General features: G+C 43.7%; 1 protein-coding gene across 1 annotated transcript in view; it reads left to right on the top strand.

Moving 5' to 3' along the window:
• Positions 1-25,546, top strand: part of KCNT2 (potassium sodium-activated channel subfamily T member 2) — a 337,774-nt gene that overhangs the window by 40,370 nt on the left and 271,858 nt on the right. The window lies entirely within an intron of this gene.

The raw sequence follows: 25,546 nt of genomic DNA, 5'->3' as shown, positions 1-25,546 counted from the left end.
TGACTGCTATTTGGAGATTGGGCTGTTCAAATGGGAAATTTTTGAGAACACATGCATGCACACACTATGCCATTTGTGTCCCTGCTTTTTCACACGATAGGCTACGCAACTATCTATGCAAATTCAAATGCGTAGCCTATCACGAGAAAATACAGGGACGCAAATGGCATCGTGGACACCATTTGCATCTGGATCACTTCCCGAACGGAGCTGCCGGAAGGCAGAGGTGAGTACATCCGTTCCTCCATGGACTCCGGGGGGCCGAATTCAATGGAATGTTTATTCAGAAATCAGAGTGATTGCAGGGCTTACTCCCAAGTAAGTGCGTTTAGGATTGCAGACAGAAGAATAGCAGGAATGTAACCTTCTTCAGAAACCTGTTTCCCAACACCCCACCACACCATACTCTTGTCTGGCATTGTCCTGAAGTGCAGGAGCTCAGAAGCTATTTACTGCATGTGCTGCTTGTAGAGTTTCCCTTGTTTCTGGATATGTGTGTTTGGGGTGTGTGTGTTCAATTTTGAAGCAGCTTTTGGCCATGGCTGCTAGGGGTAGGGGAGAAATGTGCTCATTTCCTTTTTTAATGCAAACTTTTCTAAGTTTATTTATTTATTAGATGTATTGGCCGCCCATCTGGCCAGCTACCAGGCCACTCTAGGTGGCGTACAATACAAATAACACAAAATACAACATAACAAAACAACATTGCTCTAAAAAAAAACACCCTAACCCATCCCAAATGCCTGTCTGAACAGCCAGGTTTTCAAAGCCCGTTGGAAGCTCATCAAAGAGGGGACGTAGCGGAGGTCACTAGGGAGGGAATTCCACAAAGTGGGGCCACCACAGAAAAGGCCCTCTCCCTAGTCCTCAGCAGCCTAGCTGTCCTGGCTGATGGGATAGACAGAAGGCCGATCTAGTTGAGCGGCATCCCTGGTGTTGTTGGAGGTGCTCTTTAAGATAGACTGGACCGGAACCGTATAGGGTTTTAAAGGTCAATACCAACACCTTGAATTGGGCCCGGAAAACAGCTGGTAACCAGTGCAACTCCTTCAGCACTGGAGTGATGTGATCTCGCCGACGGCAGCCTTTAATCAGGCGGGCCGCCACGTTCTGCACCAGCATTTCCTGCATTGCAACTTGCATTTCCTGACCCAATACACAAACTGAAATGCAGTTATACATCAGGATTACAGTTTTCTGCATTTTGTGATGAAGTTTGCCACCCCCAAAAATGTGTATTTGAAGGAATTGTGCACACAGAAATCCATATATTAATGAAAATAATGTACAAAATATATTATATTAGGAAAATTGCTTACAAAATATATATTAGGAGAAATGCACACAAAAATGCATAGGAATATTTAAGTGGACTTTTTTTTAAAAAAAAATCTGCAAACTGATGTGGAAACAAGAAATTAGCTTAAGGCTGGAAAAAAAATGAGCATAACTAAAATCGACAGATTCATCCATCCCTAATGCCTGGTGCTGGAAATGACAATTCCTTGGAGAAATACAAAGTGTGTGCAGGGATGTTGGCAGGCACCCACCAACAGGAGCTGTAGAGAGGTCTTTGAAAAAAGATAAAACTTTTTCCCAATGCTCATTGGGAGCACTTCACAAGAGTGTGCCAAGGGCAGTTCACCCTTCATTACAGGTGATTAGCCATGATAGTTGAATAGAAGCTCCATGTACAGAAGCAACATACCTCTGATTTCTATATGCAGGGGACAGACAATAGAGAGAAGCCCTTTGCCTTTTTACCATGCTTGTGAGTTTCCATAGGAAACTGGCTGGCTGCTACCGGAAACAGAGTACTGGATTAGACATGTCATCACGAGCCTTAGCCTGATCCAGCAAGTCTTGTTAGGATTATAGTTCTGAATGGGTGAACATGGCCCAGGTCATATAAGGGTACCAGTATTCTATGTAAATGAGATAAGAAGTTGCTTGCACCTTTGACTTGGTGGGTGGCCAGCACCAAGAGTATTTCATGATGTGCTTGGGTATTCAATTTAGCTGCTTATGATATAATAGAGTCTCAGTGCTTTATGTCTATGCAACTATGGGACAAGGTTTTGACTCCGAGTCTCAAAAGATCAACTTGGTTTTAGCTCGTGGCAAATACTGCTGTGTGTTACTGACAGTTTATCAGTTGGCAGTATTAGACGCACAGTACCTTTGAAATAACCTGAGATGCTCCGGGATTTATGGCAGTTTTTTTAAAGAGTTCCTTGTTACCAAAGTTAAAATTATTTATTTGTCCTCTTGGCCGGAAGTATATGCTGTAAGCCTTTGTCAATGTAGATATGACATTGGGAGCTTCTGTGGGTGTTTTTGCATTGCAGTGCAGAGAAGGAGAGCAAGGAAGAAGCGTTGCAGTCAAATTAACTACCTGTTCATTAGGAGAGGTGGTTTGAGAAATACTATAGGCAGGGCTGTCATAAAGCTGTGTTATACCTTAAATGAAGTAGGACTTAAAACAAAAATAAAAATGAAGCTATCACCCTGTTGAAGCTGCTCTCTGACTGATCTTGGAAGCAAATAAAGCAAAAAAAAAAGTCTTGGTAATGCATGATCTGCTGTGTGGCATGGCTTGACCTGCAGAATACATGTTAGTGAGTGGTGCTGTTCAACAGGAGTATGTTGTTAACTTGCGGTAGCCTTATTCATGCATTGTAAAAAATGTGTGAGGACTCAAAAATGGGGAGAGGGCCCCGCATGCTGGCCCCGCCCAAATCCTTGTGCATGCCCTGTCCTGCTGCTTCGTTCCTTGACCTTGCCACATGTTTTATCAGGGTTCCTGGCCATGCAGAGCATTTTACCCGCATTCACTTGACACACTAGTAGAGCCCCACTTCAGACCTCATCACTCCCTGTGGCAAAGTTGGGGAACGAAGGGGCAGGGCTGGACATGCACAAGGATGTTGGGGCCTGCGTGGGTAGCCCTCTCCCTACTTTGTGCCCTCACATGTTCTTCAGAATGCATGAAGAGGTCGAAAGCTGATCTACGGTCAGGGAGTTTGCGCAGGATGCCTGGAGATCATAAAGTTCAACAAGTCAATGGAAGAGAGAAAGATGATTTTTAGCTCTAGAGAATTGTAGTTTTTCGGAAATGAACAAGAAACTCTCCTCCAGGTTGGTTAGAGTTGGGGAGAGGAAAAACTACTTTTAAGAGGTAAAAACTTATGGCAGAAAGTCAGAGAAGCAGAAAGAAGAGCAGAGAGATAGAGGAAAGAAACAGTCAGAGTTGCTGGAACTGGAGAACTGGTTGAGAGAGCTGGACCAATGACAGTAAGATATTGCTTGGATAAGGGAGCTGGATAAAATAGAATAGGGCAAGTACGCCATGAGAGGGAGCACTCCAGCCCCACAGAGTTTGTTGCTCTCTACTGCGGAGGCCAGTTGTCCCAGAGGAGAGCCTTCTCTGTCCATGGAGGCTGTACATGCAAGCCAGAACACGGCTTTTCCAGTGTGAATAGGGTTCACCTGAATAGGGTGAAGGTCTAGCTAAGTTATCTAGATGTGTTTATCCCTGGTTGTTTTATTACCATATTTCTCATATTATTATAGTTTTTGGGGGGTGATGTCTGTGTGTGCATATCCTTTCAGATTTTAAAACCTTTTCCTATTGACAGTTTTCTTCAGTAAAATTTAAACTTTGTTATTTGAAGTGTTGTGGTCTCTTTTCTTTTTGGATTACCTACCCCCACTTCTAATACCCAACCCCCCACACTGCCTACAGTAGATCCCTGAAACCCATAGAGTCTTAAGGCTAGTTTAGGTCAGACAGCCAAAAGGAACAGATTTCCAATTGGTGGCAGCAGAAAAGGCTACAGGGAAGGAAGGACAAAAAGGAGCGGGAGCACACTATTTTGCTTGTTTCCCCTTCCACTCATATTACAGGGCATTGCCAGTCTCTGACAGGCTGCAATAATAAATTATGTAAATGTTATGCAAAAGCCCTCTATTTCTAATTTTCCTAACTTGCTTCCAATTAGTATTGCGACTTTCTAGGAACAAAGTGTTCTATTAAATTGATCCTTAAACTGGCACCAACTCATTCAGTGCACATATGATTTAGAAGATTCCGGCACCTGGGGGCGGCAGCGGGGATGGGTGGATGGTTGGAATCTTGAAGGCTTCAAATACAACTAAAGTAGGGAATTTGGATGGTAGAGCCTATTTCTAAGCCAAATCAAAGAAGGGACACGGTGCAAAATCACAAATCCCTTAGAGCAGCAGAATAATGACTTGGGGGAGCAAAAATCTTGCTGTCGGTAAGTCCACCCTAATTTCTGCTCTTTGCCATCCCTGGTGGCCACTGAGCTAGGATAAGGCTCCTTAAAAGACTGCATGAGGCAAACTGAAAACACCGTCAACTCACACTTTCTCTTGTGCTTGTGACTTTTCCAAGATTACTCCTTTTTCTTCTCAAAGTTCAGAATCTTAATCCAATGCTTTTTATGTAAGAACTCCATTTGACAGCAGTCTAAAGTAACCCACTTCAGATTTCTGTTTGAACAAAGTATTTACATACGCAGACCACCGTGAAAAAAAATTCAGGTCTAGCAAGTTATACAGCCCTGCTAAATGGGAAAGTATCCAGTTGACCATCTTCCCATGGCCTTCATTTGCTGCTCTGCAATGCCAGGTCTGTTATACAGAAAACATCTGTCATCCATGACATGATCTGGGATGAGGGTGCAGACCTGGCATTTATTACGGAGACCTGGCTAGCTGAGGCCGCTGCTTCAACTCTTGCGGCCATGTGCCCAGCCAGTTTTTCGTATGCACAGCAGCCGAGGGCTGGGGATCGGGGAGGGGGAGTGGCTGTTATCTACCAGGAGTCCTTGGTCTTCACCAGACCCTCTCTCCAGGAGACCAAGGTGGCTGAGTGCATGTACTGGAGGTTGGGCCCGAAGGGCAATCTGGGGATTTTGCTCGTGTACCACCCATCCCGCTGCATGACATCCTGCTGCATGGTAGGGATGTCAGAGGATTCTGCCATCGATCTCAGTGAGGCCGAATGCCAGTGCATTTGGCCCCCCGAAATCTGTGGCGGAACAAAGCCCCCCCCGCCCCACCACCCCGCAAAAGGCACGCGAAACGGAGCACTTACCTGGTGCTGTTCGCGCTGCTTTGCTAATGGCGTCTGCGTCTGCGACCACCATTCGCTTCCCCATTTTTGCCGTGATAGGCTACGTAAATATTTACATAGCCTATCACAGCAAAAAAAGGGAACGCAAATGGCGGCCACCGTAGCCGCTGCCATTTGCACCCCTGTTTTTTTGCCATGATAGGCTATGTAAACATTTACATAGCCTATCACGGCGAAAGACAGGGGCGCAAATGGCGGCCGCCGTAGCTGCCATTTGCATCCGCAGGCTCCACACGCCTGCAAATGCACCCGGCCAGCAGCTCCGTGGAGTTGCTGTGGAGCGGAGCCAGCTGGGTTAGGATTTCGGGGGGAGGTGCGGAGTGCCTCCCCCCTCCCCACGAATCACCTCTTTGAAAAGGTAAGTGACTTTCGCACATCCCTAGTCCCAGGAGGCTGTTCCAAGTGGTCCAGAGCCTGGTCGGTCCAGTTGCTCCGGAACCGCTGGAGCATTCTAAGGCTTCCTGTGAGGCCTTGACAAGGCACTTGCAGATAAAATTGATCGGATTAGGAGTGTTATTCCGTGTGCCGTGGATACAGTTAGAGAGCGAGAGGCAGCCTGTGGCAAACTGGTTTTGTGGGATCGGTTCCAGCTTCTTTCTTCTGATGAAGTGGACAAGGTGCTTTCATCTATAAAGCTGACCACCTGCTTATTTGATCCTTGCCCATCTTGGCTCATTATGGGCTGCAGAGAGAGATTGGATGAGGGGATCAGGGAGGTGGTGAATGCCTCCCTTGAGGAGGGAGGGATGCCATCAGCCCTCAAGGAGGCAGCGATAAGACCACTCTTAAAGAAGCCCTCCTTGGATCCCCAAGTTCTGAACAACTTTCGCCCAGTCTCAAATCTGCCATTTTGGGGCAAGGTGATTGAGCGGGTGGTGGCGATGCAGTTGAAGGCACACTTGGAAGAAGCTGATTATCTAGATCCATTTCAATCAAGCTTCAGGCATGGGCAAGGGTAGGGGTGTACGCATTCCCCACCGTCTGTTCCAGTGGGGAATCCGTTGGGGGGGGGGAGGCGATCCATTCCTCCTCCCTGGAATCCTCCAGAACGGTTCCGCTCCGCTCGGATTTGCGGGGTGGGGAAACTGGCTTGGGGGTGCTTACATTCTCTCCTGCCAGCCAGAGCCATTTGCCTCCTATCCCTGCTGATTGCCATGTCTTTAAAAAAAAAAAAAGGGCAATTGGGAGGATGTGCCCCTAGACTTATACGCAAATAGAGTCATGAATCTTGCATATAAGTCTATGTGTCCATAGGCATATACGCAAGATTCACAGCTCTGTTTTGCATATAAGTCTACGGGCACATCCTGCTGATCACATGTGCCCATAGACTTATACGCAAATTAGAGCCGTGAATCTTGTAAATAAGCCTATGGACACATAGACTTATATGCAAGATTCATGACTCTATTTGCGTATAAGTCTATGGGCACATCCTCCCAATCGCCATTTTTTTTTAAAGACATGTCAATCGGCAGGGACAGGGAGGAGGCGAATGGCTCTGGCTGGCAAGAAGCAGCTGAGTGCCGTTCTGCCTCCAGTCCTCCTGATCGACTGCGGATTCCTGAGGCTGGATTACAAAGAATCCGGCCTCATTTGAATCCGCAGCGGATTTCTCTGACATCCCTAGGCATGGGATAGAAACTACCTTGGTCGCCTTGGTGGATGATATGAGGAGGGCTTTGGATAGGGGAGAATACTCCTTCCTTGTTCTCGACCTCTCAGCGGCTTTTGATACCGTTGACCACAGTATCCTCCTGGGCCGCCTGGAAGGATTGGGCATTGGAGACACCGTATTACGGTGGTTCCGGTCCTTCCTTTCTGGCAGGTACCAGAGGGTAGCACTGGGAGAGGAGGTTTCAGACCCATGGCTGCTCACTTGTGGGGTGCCAAAGGGTTCTTCCATCCTCTCCTTGATGCTATTTAACATCTATGTGAAGCCACTGGGGGCTATCATCAGGAGGTTTGGGGTGCTGTGTCATCAATATGCGGATGACACGCAGGTCTACCTCTCATTCAAATCTTCACCAAGGTTGGCCGTAGAATCCCTGTCCAAATGTATGATGACGGTGAGTGGCTGGATGGGGAGGAATAAGCTGAAGCTGAACCCTGACAAGACCGAGGTACTTTTGGTGGGAGACAAGAGGAGGTTGGGGGATGTTGACCTGGTGTTGAATGGGGTACGGCTACCCTTGAAAGACCAGGTCCGCAGCCTGGGGTTAATTTTAGACTCCCAGCTGTCCATGGAAGCTCAGGTGTCAGCTGTGAGCCGGACAGCGCTGTACCAACTCCATCTGATATGGTGGCTGCGCCCCTACCTTCCCGACCATCTGCTCCCATCGGTACTACATGCCCTGGTCTCCTCTCGGCTAGGCTACTGTAATGTGCTCTACATGGGTTACCCTTGAAGACGGTTTGGAAGCTGCAGCTGGTGCAGAACGCAGCGGCTCGCCTGATTAAAGGCAGCTGCCGGCATGATCACATCACTCCAGTGCTGAAGGAGTTGCACTGGTTACCAATTGTTTTCCAGGCCAAATTCAAGGTGTTGGTTTTGACCTTTAAAACCCTATACCATTCCGGCCCAGCCTATCTCAAGGAGTGCCTCCAGCAACACCAGACAGGCCACTCAACAAGATCAGCCTCGGATGGCCTTCTCTCTGTCCCGTCAGCCAGGACAGCTAGGCTGGTGAGGACAAGGGAGAGGGCCTTCTCTGTGGTGGCCCCCACTCTGTGGAACTCCCTCCCTAGGGAACTCCGCCATACCCCCTCTTTAATGAGCTTCTGCCACACATTAAAAATGTGGTTGCTCAGGCAGACATTTGGGGTGGGTTAGGGTATTTTTAGAAATACAATGTTATAATGTAGAATGTTATTGTTTTAAACTGTTGTATTCTTGTACGTTGCCCAGAGTGGCTGGGTGACTCTGGGCAACATACAATTGCCGATGGGTGATTAAGAAATTGAATAAATAAATAAATAAATAAATAATCAATCAATCAATCAATCGTGGGGTTCTGGACTGCAGTATCCCAATGGAACAATATCACAACCCAAAGTAGACATTGCTTTGGTTTCATCCATGAGCAGCATAGTGGCAACCAGAGCTGTAATTTGACTCCTGGAGTGCATACATGCTAGGCAAGATCAAAGTCACTTCTTTCAGCTGTGAAACACACAGTTGTCTGAAAAACAGAAAGAAGAGCATCATCCGAATAAACATCTGTGGGGCCTCATGCAATTTCCTGTTGAGAGAAACTGCAGTGTTTTACAGCTGTTCCTTGTCCTCAGACAAATTAATGAGGGGTGTTTTGGCTTATCAGAGTCCTAATTTGTAAGACCTGCCCTTATAGAATGGGTTCTGCTAGAATGTATGGGTTGAATCCCTGTGATTTGAACTTTGTTGTTTTCTTTTATACTTACTCGCATTGAGTGATTTTTATTATTTATGAGCTTGGAGGCTTTGGCACAGTCAATGCATTATTGGAAACCTCAGTAATAATTTTGCAAATTTTTGTTACCTTGGAAAATTAGCTAGAAAGAAAAATGGCAAATATATCAAGCCCCAAAGCATTCACAGCAAACTTAAATGTGTCACATTATATGTGTGGAGGGAAGGGTACTTTGCAGCATGTATAGTTTTATACGAGGCTGAGAAACAAAACAGTTTGAAACATGAGTCTGAAATATTTCAGCTCTCTTCCATTTTATTATATCCTGTAAATCCAAAGAATTGCATAAATTCTTTTTCAGCTCAAACTGTGCTCTAGACTAAAGAAGGGATGTCCAACTGGTAGTCTGAGGACTAAGTCCTCCCCAGAGCAATTTTATCTGCTGCATTTGGCCTTCTCAAAGCTTAATCAAGATGTGAAAAATAGGGAAGAGCCACCGTTTCACTTGTAATGAAAAGGAGCAGTGAAAAACAAACACCTTGTGTTTTCCCAGTTTGTACTTTCAAAATGGTATTGGAAGCTGCTGTGGTGGAGTGACTAAATGTGGGCTGCAATCCAGGACATCTCCTCAACCACAAACTTGCTAGGTGGCCTCAGGCAATCCTGAGGTTTAGCCAAGAAGTTTAGCCTCTTCCTCCTATGCTGGACCGCCTTACAGGATTACTGTGATAGTTGTTATGAAGTGCTTTGCACACTGAAAACACTATATATGTGCTAGGCCTATATAAATTACAGTAATATATGTATGATATAATGTATGCTAATACACATTCTGGAAGAGCAAAGCAGCACTGTCATGTGAGAACACCTGTTGGGAAGCAAGCTAATTCATCAGCTCCCATTCCCCATTGTATTAATTGTATTTGTAGTCTTCCCAAGATGGCTTACAATATAAAACCAGCGACCTCGTGCCATCTGAGCCCTTGGGCTTGCTTTCAAAAACACCTGCGTGTGGCGCATAGATCGTTCTTGGCCCTGGACTAGTATCTGGTGTATAGACCACAACTCTTGGGGTCCAGAAGATGGTCATCCCTTTTATAGAGGGCACATCAGCATGAAGAGACTCCATTGGTTGACATATACCTTTGCCATGATCGCTCTGTGTGGGGCTTTGCACATACTCCCGTCATGAGGCCCCCAAAGGGAGAGGTTTCTTTTGTGCTGAGTGGTTGAGATAATCTGCTGTGGAGGCAACCCAGCAGGAAAATGAGGTTGTGCTGGTATGGCAAATAGCTGCTTCTGAGGGTCACATCATTATGCTCTTAAAAGAGTGCACATTGATTTCTAGTGCGCTCTCTTATACCATCCCTAATTTTTATTTCTCGTTTTGAAAAGCAGCTAAAGCACCATTTGGTATCAGACAAAACCCCCTGATGTGTTTGCCCACTGGCACCGCAAATTTCAATTACAGCATGGGAAGTCGTTGTGGGAATATTGTGGAAGTGACTTATTGGGTAAAGTTTGCAATATGATTTTAGATCTTAGGGATATTGTAATTCTAAAGGGCAGGTTGTCAGTCTGAGCTACAGATTTCCAGTTGCTCCTTGAGTAGTTAGGTTGCTTTGATCTGGCTTCCATTTCTTTTCCTTTTCTCCATCTCACAGTTACTATGAGACTTGACTCATTTCATATATGCCAGTACTACCTGGAATAAAATCTGTCAAGAGAGGGAACCTTTGTCAAATGTGATGAAGGGTCTTGTGGCACCTTAAAGACTAACACATCTATTCTGTCATAAGCTTTCATGGACTGTAAACCATTTCATCAGATGCATGGAGTATTATGGAGAATTTCAGGTTTGTATACTGAAAGTTTACCATATTAAAGGAAAGTTGCAAACCTGTTCAGTTGCATCCGGGAACTTCCATAAAAACATAAGAATGTAAGAAGAGCCCTGCTGTATCAGACCAAGGGTCCATCTAGTCCAGCATTTTGTTCACACAGTGGCCAGCCAGCTGTCGACTAGGAAACCACAAGCAGGACCAGAGTGCAACAGCACCCTCCCACCCAAATTCCCCAGCAACTGGTGTACACAGGCATACCGCCTCTGATACTGGAGGTAGCACATAGCCATCAAGCCTAGTAGCCACTGATAGACTTCTACTCCAGGAATTTGTCTAACCCCCCTTTAAAGCCATCTAAGTTGGTGGCCATCACTACACCTTGCGGTAGCAAATTCCATAGTTTAACTATGTGCTGTGTGAAGAAGTTCTTCATTTTATCTGCCCTGAATCGCCCACAAATCGGCTTTATGATCCCATAAAGCTGACCTTGGCTTCTAGTATTATGAGAGAGGGAGAAAAAAGTCTCACTATCCACATTCTCCACACCATGCATAATTTTGTACACCTCTATCATGTGTCCCCTTACCCTCCTTTCCCCCCCAAGCTAAACAATCTCAGCTTTTATAACCTCCCCTCATAGGGGAGTGTGTTGCTCCGGCCGTAGGCTCTGAACTCGAAATTTAGAGGTGCCAGGATAGTGATACATCAGACTCAAAGGTTTAGTTACAAGGAGTACTTTATTGGGTAACTTACAGCACATAGGCGTACCCAATGGTTGGGTCAGACAGCTTCTCTAAACCCCGAGCCATTGGGTCAAATGGGTTTTATACAATACATGTTGTTAGCCATGAGGCAGCACAACACTAGCAAGCACCCCTAGCATTCATTCCCAGCCTAGGCTAGAAGTGTTTGGTTCTCAGGCACAGCCACCTGTAAACAGGCTTTGCTTCCCAGGCACATCAGAGATAAAGACTCCCCTCATTATCAAGGAATGCACCAAGAAGGCTGTTATCGGCCTTTTGATTCATCTGCACATGCTCAGAGGCTTACTAGCATGGGAATTGCACCAATAATGAACTTAAGCATTATGGATCTCTGGACCCCTCTAACATTATAAATGACTTGGCTACGCTCCTGGGCCAATACAGGAAGATGCTCCAGCCCCTTGAGCATTTTAGTTGCCCTTTTCTGCACTTTTTTTTTTGCAGCTCTACAATATCCTTTTTAAGATGTGGTGACCAGAAGTGTACACAATATTCTAAGTCTGGTCGCACCCTAGATTTGTATAAAGGCAGTATGATATAGGCAGTTTTAGTCTCAATTCCTTTTCTAATTATGCCTAACATGGAGTCTGCCTTTTTCTACACCACCTGCACACTGTGTTGACATTTTCATTGAGCTGTCCACCACAACCCCAAGATCTCTTTCTTTGTTGGCCACCATTAGTTCAGTTCCCATCAGGTTATACTTGAAGTTGGGATTTTTTGCCCCAATGTGCATCACTTTACACTTACTTACATTGAACCGGATTTGCCATTTGGATGTCCATTCTCCCACTTTGGAGAGATCCTTTTGGAGCTCCTTACAATCCCTTTTTGTTTTAACCACCCTAAATAATGTGGAGTCATCAGCAAACTTGGCCACTTCACTGCTCATTCATAATTCCAGATCATTTATGAACAAGTTGAAAAGCATTGGTCCCAATACAGATCCTGGTGGGATCCTACTATTTACTTCCCTCCATTGGGAAAATTTACCATATATTCCTACTCTGTGCTTTCTCTTGTTTATCCAGTTACTGATCCATAAGAGGACCTTTCCTTTTATTCCATGCCTGCTAAATTTGCTCAGGAGTCTTTGGTGAGGGACTTTGCCTAAAGCTTTTTGGAAGTTGAAATAAACGATGTCTACTGGATCACCCCAGTCTACATGTCTATTGACACTCTATGCTTACTAATTTTATCTTTAATAATGCTTTCAGCCAATATACCTGGAGCAGACATTAAGTTAACTGTCCTGTAATTTGGATCCCTTTTTAAAGGTTAGTGTTACATTGGCCATCTTCCAGTCCTCTGGTACAGATCTTAGGACATGTTGCATATTTTGGTTAGAAGATCAGCAATTTCATATTTGAGTTCTTTGAGAACTCCAGGACAGATACCATGTGGGCCCAGTGATTTATTTGCTTTCCATTTATCAGTAAGGTTGAGAACTTCATCTTTTGTCACCACTACTTGCCTCAGTTCCTCAGACTCCCTTCCTGAAGACATCAGTTCAGGTAGATGTATCTGTCCTATATTTTCTGCAGTGAAGACTGATGCAAAGAATTCATTCAGTTTCTCCGCAATCTCTTTGTCCTCCTTTAGTCCTCTTTTAACTCCATTGTCATCCAGTGGTCCAACTGCCTCCCTAGCTGGTTTCCTGCTTCTGGTATATTTAAAGAATTCTTTATTGTTGGCCTTGATATTGTTAGGATTTCCTTTGTGTTGGAGTAAGTACAGAAGAAGAGTCCAGCTGACATACAGGGGCGGCCTGCCAGCAGTACTTCTCCCTTCCTTATTCTTGCCACCACCCCTCTGTTTAACCCTAGAACTTATGTGAGGATAACTCTAATATCTGGGTATGGTGGATGCTCTCCTGTCACCACTGAGGACGTAAGATTCAGCTGCCAGTCCAGTTGGTTTCTGTATGGGGAATGGGGGCACCATCTTGTCCTTTGTCTCAGGTAGCAAAATGTCTTGGTCTAGTCCTGTTAGGACCACCAGGGGCCAGACGGATAATTTCTTATACTCTGCTAGTTGACCATCCTTGATTTAGAGCAAATGAGGAACAGCAAATTGCAAATATGACCCAGAAATTTGGGGTTTATTTTATTATGAGCTGTATAACTTAATCCACACTCTAGCAAGATTAATCACCTTGCAGGATGATTGCCGGTATAAACTCTTATACCTCTAGCACAGAGGTATCTGCTTTTCATCTAAAAAAAAAATGACCTAGATTTGGTAAGATGCTACAACTGGAGATACTTGACCTAAAAGGTCAGGTTGGCTGCTACATTTTTTTAAAAAAATCCTTTTGTTACTGGGAGTGCAGACACATTTAGTAAAAAAAAAAAAAAAATGATCTAAATGAATCTTCTGCCAGTTTATATGAAGGCTAGAAAGATTTATTACATATGTGCCTTACAGCACTGAATCTTGTCTTGATGGATTGAAGAAATGTTCTTATATGATGATGGTCCCATTAATGTATGTGTTCAGATGTTTCTGCTTAATTAAAGCTCTGTTCACTTATTTATTCCATTCAGACTGCTGATCTTCTTAGCTTGATCACCCAAGGTGAGTATCTACAGTAAAAAAAGAAAACAAAAAAAGTAAAATTACCAGTAAGTACAGTTTGTACTCCTAGCAGGGTGCAGCTGAGGGAGATGAGATCAAAAGTAAAGCCAATTCATCAGCCCTGTTGAAAGGCCAGCTCTGTCAGACTCTTCCTCTGCCTGAAATGTTTCAAGCTGCCGGCCATTACGAGAACTAATATTTAACTGTCAGGACTGGTGCCTGAGATTCCTTTTTCCCTCTTCCTTCCACATCCTTTTTTCCCTTTTGGTTGGGCCTTTTAGACTGTAATCCTGAGGGCAAGAACTATCTTGTTTTTACTGATCAGTGTAAGCTGCTCTTGGAGCCTTTTCATCCGATTTCATAAAAAATGCTTTAAAATAAATAAATTAAATAATGTTTGTTGTTCACTAGCACTGCAAACTCTGAAGCTGGTTTGGAACTTTCACACTTAGATGGTTTGCCACTATGACTTGCCTTGCTCTGTGGCAGAGTGTTGGCTGCTGTTACAAGTCAGGTTTCACATCTCAAATTGACTGTCACACTACAACCAGGACTGTGTCTCCGTGACAACAGAAGGAGAAGCGAATGGAGGAATGCTGGCACTTTTAAAAAGGAATCAGCTTTGCTGAGCTTTGGTCTATGCAGGGCTCTACGAGCAAGTGCTCTGCACCAGTAAAAATTGCTTCACAGAACATACTTCTGGGTGGGGGTTGGCGTGAACATCATCTGACTGGCAGGGGCCGCTCAACCAATAAGAGAGGCTTCCCCCCTCTCCTCCCCTTTCTCCTTTCCCCTAAAACTTCAGATGCACCTGCATTTCAGGAGCTAGCCTCTTGAGCACAATAGGAGTTACTTCTGAGTAGACACACATATGCTTGTCCTGGGAAAGAGGGGGAAAACATATGGTTGGGAAACCAGCCCCCTCTCTAACTGTAGGATCTCTATAATGAAGGTGTGAAGTAGTTACTTCCTAAGGCAATAAACCAAGCCAGGGAGAATGGCAAGTTTGGTAAAGCGCTTTACAGGCTTCAGGAAATCAGTTCTTTAAACTCTGTATTCAATTCAGGGGGGTCTCTGTAAATTCTGATGTGGGTATTCAGGGGCAGGCCTCATTCAGCACAGTGGGAGCTACTTCTGAGGAGACACTAATGGGTTTGTTGTGGGAAAGACCAGCAAACACAAAGATAGGAAACCAGCCCCCATTGTAATCCAGTGCTGCGCGGGATCTCTATAACGAAAGGTCGAAGTAGTTACTTCCTATGGCAATAAACCAAACAACAGAGAATTGGAGCCTTGAGATCACGCATTACAGCACTTAGGGAATTTGGGCTTTAAACTGTTCAATTTCAATTGAGGGGGATCTCTGGAAGTTCTGATGTAGGCTTTCAGGGGAGAAGCCCCACTGACCACAATGGGAGTTACTTCTGAGTAGACACTAAGTAGTTTGTGCAGGGATGGGAAACATACAGGAAACACCCCTTGACCAGGGTCATGGTGAAAGGCACACCCCTGGGCAGGGCCAGCATACCCAAGCTAAATGCGGGGGTTGGGGCACACAGCAACTATACCAGGGAGAACCGACTTAAGGAAAAGAATTGGACTTCAGTATCAAGAAATCCATTTTTTCCCTGATAAGCTCTGGGGTGGATGCTGGATGGCCATGATGTTATATGTCCCTTATGACCTCCAAATGCAGCCAGCTCAGAGTACATCACTCAAGGAGACACACACACCCAGCTTTCAATATGCATATACTTGAATTTCCTACTTTATTCAAAAAGGGAACTATTGGGCATCTGCTCTTAGATGCCTGTGGGGCACAGGGCATGTCTGTTCGTCTGTGTTGGTTTGTTTAAAACATTTATTTGGTTTATACCCCATCTTTCTACCAAAAAATGGCACTCAAGGTGGCTTACAAAAACAATTTAAAGTAGATTAAAACAATACAACACATTAAAATACAATAGAAACATAACAATTACAGAATCAAAATAGCGCCCCATCTGTAGACCTGCTTACGGTCCAAAGGCCTTCTTGAATAAAGTGGCCTTTGCTTGCCATTGGAAGGATAGCAGAGAAAGAACAAACCTAGCCTCCCTTGGGAGGGAGTTTCACAGCCTGGGAGCGGCACCAAAAAGCCGTATCTCGCATTGTCACCAAATGTACCTCTGAAAGTGATGGTCTCAAAAGAACGGCCTCTCCAAAAGATCTTATTTATTTATTTATTTCTATATCGCCCAATAGCTGAAGCTCTCTGGGCGGTTCACAAAAATTAAAACCACCGAGTGCAGCATAAAACAATATAAAAAATTAAAGCTGAAAACCACAATATAACAGTACAACCAGAATAAAACCTAGCAGCAGTGCAGATATTTGAAATACAGATTTAAACACCAGAGCTAAACGACTAGGAAGCTAAAATGCTAAAATACTGGGAGAATAAAAAGGTCTTCACCTGGCGTTGGAAGGAGTACAATGTAGGCTCCAGGTGAACCTCTCTAGGGAGCTCATTCCACAGCCGGGGTGCTTAAGGACCGAGCAGGCTCATATTGCACTGTGTTTATCAATTATGTCAAGGCTATTTAGAAAAACAGGATTGGAGATGGTCATCAGTTGGGCCCAAGCAATTATAGGCAAGGTGAGATGCAAGCAGTGGATCCAGACAACCATTTGTATGTGGACAAACTCTTGTAAAGTTTATTGTATACTGTATTCTAAAAATGAGACCAATGAATAACTGCTTTTGTCACTTTTTTGTTTTAATTTCTGAATGCTATTCTTTGTGCTGTCCTCTGATTCTGGAATTTTGGGTTGTATTCCCACCTCAGTGATATTACTGTGATATTATTGTGACTCCCTGGCTTTATTCTATAAAAGTCAGTGAGAGCCTTTAACTGTTATGGAGGTAAATAATGCCTGTTCTGTTGATGGGCGCTTTATTAGTTAATATAGCTTGTTTGCTCTGTTTCCAGCTTTTGGAGAACTAGAATAATGCAATGCCTTTATATGTCTACTGAAAAAAATAAAGAGACATGCTGTTTTGACTGCCTAGCAGATTGTTCAATCTTAATACAATATGAGGCAAGTCCCAAGATGATACTTGGAGTCCATTAATGTTTGAATGATGGTACTATATTAGAGCTGGTCATAAAAGAATTCTGATGAGATGGCAAATATAAATTATCCTATCCCATTAAGTACAGTGGAAATGCTCATAAGCTTTTTAATATTTCTCTTTGGCTTAATTCTCCTTGTATATGAAAAATGTTTCCTTCTACTAGCAGCAATGGCTTGCAATTAAAACAATACAGTACCCTTTATACGGAAATGATTTTTTTGTGCAGTGTTGTTTTTTTTTTTAAATAAAACTGACTACTTCTTTTCAATAGGGTGGTGCAACATTTACAAGTTCTCTGGAATACATAGTAGTTAAAAGTTAACATTTTGAACTCTAATTACAGTTTGAAGTTAACATTAGGGACTACAGTGTAAATTATAGACATTATATTTGATGTAATCCAGAGGAAGTTAGTTTGCTTGGGTCTCATTAAAATCATGCAACTGAAGCACATATCTGTATAAATCTGGTCCCACAAAAACATTCCTGATTGCACAGAAAAAATGTGGATAATCTAAAGGTATCCCTTCCTTTAGTAACTGGGGACAGGTCTTTCCTATGGTGACATCCTGTTAATAAAACTCACTCTCCAGAGAAGATCACCAGACACCAAGCTGGTTTAGTTGTAAGCACTCAGTTAAACTCATTCATTTTACTCATTCTAGTCGAATGGTGTTGGCTTATTGCTACTGTTGACATTTCATGCTGAAGGGTTTTATGTTACCTTAGCTTTATATGGTTTTCTGTGGCTTTCTGCTTGTTTTAGAATGCTGCTTTATTATGGTGCTGTTTTTTAATTTATTTTTTTTACTTGGAAGCTGTCTGGTGAATTTTGTTCTGAACTGAAAGATTGGGTATAAATATCTTATATGTTCTCATATAAACACCATTGACACTTAAGCAAACTTAAGCAAACTTAAACTTAAGGACAAGTTTATTTGTATTATACATTTACCAATGATACCATCTGGTTCAAGGCATAATAAACATACCATTGCACACCAAAATATAGATATTGAAACAATATATATATGTACTGTAAATATGCAAAATTATCCTTTCTATACTTAGGGCGCAATCCTATGCAGATAGGTGGCCGCCTCCAAACTCAGAGGTGACTACCTATCCAATGCAGGGCAGGAAAAGCACGGAGGAGCTCAAAAAGGGCTGGATGTGTCTGATCTCATCTGATCTCAGAAGCTAAGCAGGGTCAGCCCTGGTTAGAACTTGGATGGGAGACTGCCTGGGGATCAGGTTTCCTGCACTGAGCAGGGGATTGGACTTGATGGTCTCGTAGGCTCCTTCCAACCCTATGATTCCCTCCGTGCTCCTCCTGCCCTGCATTTTTAGCTTGACAGCCACTTTCAGCTGTCTAGCTGTGGGAGGGCAGGGCAGAGGAGCAGGCTGCCGGATGACACATAGGATGACACCCACGCCCCCCAGAATGCCCTGTTTCGGCTGCTCCACACTCCTCTTGTGAGTGCACAGCATGGGGCTTCTCCGTGCTGCCTCTCCAGGAACTGACCTTGGAGTGCGGGTTCCAAGGTCGGTTCCCAGAAAAAAAGATATCCTATGGCTGTCTAGCCACTGACTAGCGGCCATAGGATTGCTCCCTTAATATACGATCTAATCTAGGAATGCAGACCACTTCATCATAGTTTCTTTATTTCTTCTCTTGTACATCGTTAGTTTATGTGTTGCCAGCTTAACAACCTTCATATATCATGCATATAACTCTTGAATATTTTATATCCTTCCTTGGCTGCAAAATTATCTCTTTTTTGACCAATGTGGTTCACACAATGAGGTTTTGAGTAGCTTCTTGGAAAGCCCACTTTTAAGCGATTACTCCTTAGTTAATCTGTATTATTTTAGACTATAATCCCAATTTTATCTTCTTCCCCAAAGTAGCAACAATCTTGCATTGCCAAAATATATATACAAAATTTATTTAGTACTTGAACATACCTAACTTTCTCTGGATTGAATATATTGTTCAAAATGTTTGGCTGCCAGTGGAGTTCCTGGAAGCTATTTAGACTTCTATCCTAGACTGTTAACATACTCCCCACCTATGCAGATTGAAGTGGTAAAATACTGGATTTGACTGCCAGGCAAGGGTCATAGCTTTCAGTGCTTCTCCATCCATTTAATAATCAAACCAGATAATGTGGCAGCAATTCCAGGAATGGGTAACAAATATAGAATGTTACATAATGAGAGGAAGTACAAACTAATTAGCAACACTGTTCAACTTACTTAGAAACTGGATTTTACAATGTTGTACACCATTAGATTAGGTAGAACTGGTATATAAAATCCATTTTGAGGTACACATTCAGTACAGACCAGGAATCTGTAGATGTAATGAGAAAACAGATACTACGAAGTTAAATGGTAACTTTTTTTGCATATGGTATTTGTGTGTAGAAAAGGGCTTGGCTTATAGTTCTTATAGCTGGTGCAGTGGGGGGCAGGGTGGTGTGGGAGAGATACTTTTATATTTTGCCTAGACTTGCCAGTTTGAGAAACTTAAACATTATCTTGCTGGATCATGCTAAGGTTCCCAATATTTTGTTTCCAGCAGTGACCAGCTGGATGGCTTTGGTAGCTCAAGAGTAGGGCATGGAAGGGATTTTCCTGTGGTTTGCTCTGAGCACCTCTGAGATGGTGTGTGGAGGTTCCAGTTAGCTATCATGGCTGCATCTTGGTTCCTGCTTATACATATGAATAGTCTTATTCACTGATTTCAGCGCAGCTTCTAACAAGGATACTTCGGCATGTCAGAGAATTGGTCCCAGATTTGCCCATTGCAGTTTCTTGGAAGACATTTTGTGTTGGGTGTAAATCAACTGAGATTTACAGTCAGGGCCAGAAATATTGGAACAAGGATAACTGTTGTTTTGGCAGTTGGCCTCTGTACACTACCACACTGAAGTAGAAAGGAAACACACCCAGATGGGAGCAAAATCAGGACTTTCAGCTGTAATTCAAGGGGCTTGACAAAAGTGGGACACTAACCATTCAGGAAGTACAGCCAGTGGCATACACCCCCCCCCATCGTTGGGGGCTCATAAGTAATGGAACAAACCAACATCATTTCAAACTTAAGGATCGCCTTTGATACCTGGATGAAAATTCTTTGCAGTCAATGACTGCCTGAAGTCTGGAATCCATGGACATGAGCAAATGCTGAGTTTCCTCCCTTGAGATGCTTTGCCAGGCCTTTACTGCAGCTGCCTTCAGCTGCTGCTTGTTTGTGGGTCTTTCTGCCTTCAGTCTTGTCTTCAACAAGTGAAAAGCATGCTGTGTTGGGTTGAGATCAGGTGACTGACTTGGCCATTGAAGAACATCCCACTTCTTTGCCTTGAGAAATTCTTGGGTAGCTTTAGCTGTATGTTTTAGGTCATTATCCATCTGCAATATGAAGTGGTGTCCTATCAGTTTGGCAGCATTCGGCTGAATCTGAGCAGAAAGTATAGCCCTATACACTTCAGAATTCATCCTGCTGCTTTGATCAGCAGTCAGGCCATTAATAAACACCAGTGACCCGGTTCCATTGGCAGCCATACATGCCCATGCTATAACACTGCCTCCACCATGTTTGAAAGATGATGTGGTATGCCTTGGATCATGAGCTGTTCCTTTCCTTCTCCATACTTTTCTCTTCCCATCATTCTGGTACAAGTTAATCTTGGTTTCATCAGTCCAAAGAATCTTATTCCAGAACTGGGCAGGCTTTTTTAGGTGTTTGCTGGCAAAGGCTAATCTGGCCTTTCTGTTCTTGAGCGTTACCAGTGGTTTGCGCCTTGTTGTGAAGCCTCTGTATTTACATTCATAAAGCTGTCTCTTGACTGTAGATGTTGACAATGACATGCCTACCTCCACAAGAGCATTCTTGACCTGGCTAGATGTTGTGAAAGGGTTCCTCTTCACCATGAGCAGAATTCTGCGGTCATCCACTTTAGTTGTCTTCCATGGTCTTCCAGGCCTTTTGCTGTTGCTGAGCTTGCCAGTTAATTCCTTCTTTTTCAGGATGTTCCAAACTGTTGTATTGGCTGCTCCCAGTGTTTTTGCTATTTCTCTGATGGGTTTATTTTGTTTCCTCAGCCTAATGATGCCTTCTTCACTCGCATGGACACCCCTTTGGACCTCATGTTGGAGTTCCAGTGAACAGCTACCAAATGCAAATATAACACTCAGAACCACCTCCAGGCCTTTTATCTGCTTGATTGGTCATGGGGTATCCTGGAAACAGGCCACACCTGGCCATGCAGCTGCTTGTCAGCCATTCATTCCATTACTTATGAGCCACCAACGATGGGTGCGTGTGCATGCCACTGGCTGCACTTCCTGAATGGGTAGTGCCCCACTTTTGTCAAGCCCCTTGCATTACAGCTGAAAGTCCTGACTTTGCTCCCATCTGGGTGTGTTTCCTTTAAACTTCAGTGTGGTGGTGTACAGAGGCTAACTGCCAAAACAGTTATTGTTGTTCCAATATTTCTGGCCCTGACGGTAGGAACTTGCTGAAGTCACGCTGAACATGATCCGATTGTCTTTGGCTCTGTGTGGATTAATAGTACATGTTAAAAACATTGGTTCTCAAAGTTTCGATGTTGGGCAGCTCTGGATCCTTTTTCATTTTTGCTGATGAGTAGGGTTATTGTTCCAAGTAGCAACGGTAAGAACAGGCCACGGAACAACGGACTGGTTTAAGATTGGGAAAGGAGTACGGCAGGGTTGTACTCTCACCCTACCTATTCAACCTGTATGCAGAACACATCATGCGATGTGCTGGGCTTGATGAAGCCAAGGCTGGAGTTAAAATCGCTGGAAGAAACATTAACAATCTCAGATATGCAGATGATACCACTTTGATGGCTGAAAGCAAGGAGGAGCTGAGGAACCTTATGACGAAGGTGAAAGAAGAAAGTGCAAAAGCTGGGTTGCAGTTAAATCTACCCCCCCCCCCCAGATTATGGCAACCAGCTTGAATGATTACTGGCAAATAGAGGGAGAAAACGTGGAGGCAGTGACAGACTTTGTATTTCTAGGCACAAAGATTACTGCAGACGCTGACTGCAGCCAGGAAATCAGAAGACGTTTACTTCTTGGGAGGACAGCAATGACAAATCTTGATAAAATAGTGAAGAGCAGAGACATCACACTGACAACAAAGGTCCGCATAGTTCAAGCAGTGGTATTCCCCGTAGTAACCTATGGCTGTGAGAGCTGGACCATAAGGAAGGCTGAGCGAAGGAAGATAGATGCTTTTGAACTGTGGTGTTGGAGGAAAATTCTGAGAGTGCCTTGGACTGCAAGAAGATCAAACCAGTCCATACCCCAGGAAATAAAGCCAGACTGCTCACTTGAGGGAATGATATTAAAGGTAAAACTGAAGTACTTTGGCCCCATAATGAGAAGACAGGATACCCTGGAGAAGATGCTGATGCTAGGGAAAGTGGAAGGCCAAAGGAAGAGGGGCCGACCAAGGGCAAGATGGATGGATGATATTCTGGGGGTGATGGACTCGACCTTGGGGGTGGCGATGGCCGACAGGAAGCTCTGGTGTGGGCTGATCCATGAAGTCATGAAGAGTCGGAAGCAAATGAGCAAATAAATAACAACAAAAAAGAGTTATTGTTATAACTTCAGTTTAGTTGTCACTGAAGGGCCAAGGTATTAAAAGCCATTTGATGGGGTAGGAGAGCAAAACAATTCATTCTTGTTTCCTCTGTCCAGCACATTGTACCGAGCACTTATTTGGCCTGTATTTACTCCACTCCAAATTCCTCTTTTAATCCCTTCATATTCCACAGATTCAGAGAGTCGGTACTGAATACTCCCCTGCAGCCCTGAATTCTTCATCTTACCATTTTATCACTATATGTGTAAATAGTGAGGACTAGAGCTGTCGGCAAATGGCCTCTTGAAATTCTCCACCCCATTTGTGGGCAAATAATTTTTTGGGGGGGCAATTTCACTGAATTTCTCTAGGGGGAAGAGAAATTATCAACTGTTTCTCACAGGTATGGTTCACCATTGGTTGTAGCATAGCTTCTTTCTTTTTTCCTGAGGGTTTTGTTTTGTTCTGTTGCACTGCGACTGCAAGTGGCCAAAGCATCAACTGTGTGGCAGGTGTGAGGGGCTAGTGTTGTGTCTAGCTCCATTGAAGCAGTGGAGCTAGTGCTGAGCCAAAACCTCTCCTCCAATTTCCCGAAAGTTTTCTTCCCCCATGAAAGAGGCTTCCATTGTTATGCCTCATTCTCAGGGTGTTCTCTAATTTATTTTATTTATTTTTTAATGTTTTTGAGCTTGCCTAATCGCTGCGAGTCGGCACGTATCTCCATGGCTCTCCACGGCCTCCCAGGCTGCCTGCACTTCCTGATCTGATAAAGCCCTATAGGAGGAATTATCTCATGATGTCTCCCCTTGGGTTTTGATTGAAGCGCAGGAAACCGAGGAGGCTGCCGGCTGCTGCCAGAGAGATGATTGTACAGTGAAAGACAGGGCACTTGTTCACACTGCTTGCACCTCTAAACCCAACCCATAAGAATTTCTCCAAAACTTTCCTCACCTCTGAATTTCTGTACAAACACCATTTCTTTTCTATTAGTTTGAATGAGAAAGGTCGAAAAACATGTAGGAAGAATTTTAGCACAGCACTAGTGTGGTCCTTAAGTCTTGCTTTTCATTTGCCAGTTGTTTTTTATAGGCCATTGTACAATATTAATGCAGTGAATTAAGGAGTCAATTAGAAGTGAATCACTAACAATTGTAAGGAACAGAGCTGCTTTCTCAGAATGACAACACTGAGGATTAAATGCATAATTCCTGTAATTAAGGAGGTGTCAGTAGTGATTCCCTAGCTGTGTATAAGCTTCTCTTTTTAAGCCATTTTACCCCACTGTTAGTACTGCTAGTTGACATAGAAGGGGATGGTTTTAGAGGTGTGATCCCAAAGTGAGACTGAGAAACACGCTGAGTATTACCACAGATTCCTTATAAACCATGTTAGAACAGCCTATTCCATACAGACCTCTAGATTCTGTGTATTTCACATCATAGCCACTAAGGTAGGGCCTCTGAAAACAGCAGCGGGGGGAGATGGGTTATATGGCAAGTTATTCCACCCCTGTTACCATAATATTTACAAGTGTGTCTATGCCCTTCCGGGCAGCAATAGGGAAAGTGGAGAGAAGAGTGTAGAGACTTGCATTGTGTTCATCCTGATCCACCTGGTCAGTATTTGTGAACATTAGGGACCTGGTAGAAATTGCTTTCTAGGGAGGCTTTTGGTAACACTCCTTTTGGTGACCAAAAAGATATGAGCTGTCACTGGTTGCTTGCATTTGAGGACTGAGGACTTGTGATACTGGTTGAGATAAGTGATTTTTGGCAGTGACGTAGTGGTTCCAGGGCTCACAGGGTCAAAGCGCTGGGTCTTTTTGATTAGCAGGGACAATTACACCATCTGCCACCACACCACCCACTCAGACTTCCCTGTTCCCTCTGAGCTTAGCTGCAATCCCCACACTAGGTGGGGGAAAATGAGTTTTCCCAGCTATTGTTGTGAGCTAGCCCTGTTGGAATGCAAAGTATTTTCATCTTGAATGGGTAATTACTAGTTATTATTTATTTATTTATTTGTAATACTTATATACTGCTTAATGTAATAAAATCTCTAAACAGCTTCATAACATTCCTAATTAAGACCCAGTAGCTTTACAAACAGTTCAACTAGCCCCAGATGTGATGGCGCAGCTAGCTCAAAGCTGAAAGGACAGCTAGCAGCCGATGGTGCTGGTGGTGAACGATGAATCCGATGTTCTAAAAATCAACACACGTAGGAACCTGGAATGCAAGATCTGTGAGCCAGGGCAAATTGGATGTGGTTATTGGGGAGATGTCAAGATTAAATATAGACATTTTGGGTGTCAGTGAACTGAAATGGACTGGAATAGGCCACTTCACATCAAATGACCACCAGATCTACTACTGTGGACAAGAGGACCACAGAAGAAATGGAGTAGCCTTCATAATTCATAATAAAGTGGCTAAAGCAGTGTTTGGATACAATCCAAAAAATGACAGAATGATCTCAATTCGAATTCGGGTAAGCCATTTAATATCACAGGGATCCAAATATACTCCCCAACCACAGATGCTGAAGAAGCAGAAGTAGGTCAGTTCTATGAGGATCTGCAGCACCTACTGGATAGTATGCCAAATATATATATATATATATTTTCATTACAGGAGACTGGAATGCTAAGGTGGGTAGTCAAACAACACCTGGAATTACAGGCAAGCATGGTCTGGGAGAACAAAACGAAGCAGGACATACGCTGATAGAATTTTGCCAGGACAACTCACTGTGCATAACAAACACTGTCTTCCAACAACCTAAGAGACGACTTTATACATGGACTTCACCAGACGGTTGACACCGAAATCAGATTGACTACATCCTTTGTAGCCAAAGGTGGCAGACATCTATGCAGTTGGTAAAAACAAGACCTGGAGCTGATTGTAGTTCAGATCACGAACTTCTTATTGCACAATTTAGAATCAGACTAAAGAGAATAGGGAAGACCCACAGATCAGTTAGATATGAGCTCAAGAATATTCCTAATGAATATGCAGTGGAGGTGAAGAATAGATTTAAGGGACTAGATTTAGTAGATAGGGTC

The sequence above is a fragment of the Heloderma suspectum genome, chromosome 4, assembly GCF_057233095.1.
Source record: "Heloderma suspectum isolate Gila_16-S chromosome 4, 16-S_ref, whole genome shotgun sequence".
NCBI classification, from domain to species: Eukaryota; Metazoa; Chordata; class Lepidosauria; order Squamata; family Helodermatidae; genus Heloderma; species Heloderma suspectum.
Note: the sequence above shows the minus strand (reverse complement) of the source record. Positions and strands in the feature narration are given on the sequence as shown.